Raw genomic sequence first — 236 nt, 5'->3', positions numbered from 1 at the left:
GGGGGGCGCGCCGGGGGGGACCTCCCCGGGGCCTGCCGATGCTGTGCCGGGAACGCTGTGCCGGGAACGCTTTGCTGAGGCTTAACACATCGCGCGGAGCCGGGCGGGGGGAGCGCACGCTGCCTGGCTTTTCACATGCCTGGGGGTCATGGTGCCTCCTAAAATAAACCCGCTGAGCTTCACGCGGCCTTTGCGTGGCGGCACGTGGGCCGGGAGAGCGAGGAGCGGAGCCCGGG

The sequence above is a fragment of the Corvus brachyrhynchos genome, unplaced genomic scaffold, assembly GCF_000691975.1.
Source record: "Corvus brachyrhynchos isolate BGI_N302 unplaced genomic scaffold, ASM69197v1 scaffold309, whole genome shotgun sequence".
NCBI lineage: Eukaryota > Metazoa > Chordata > Aves > Passeriformes > Corvidae > Corvus > Corvus brachyrhynchos.
This window is presented reverse-complemented; position numbering follows the sequence as displayed.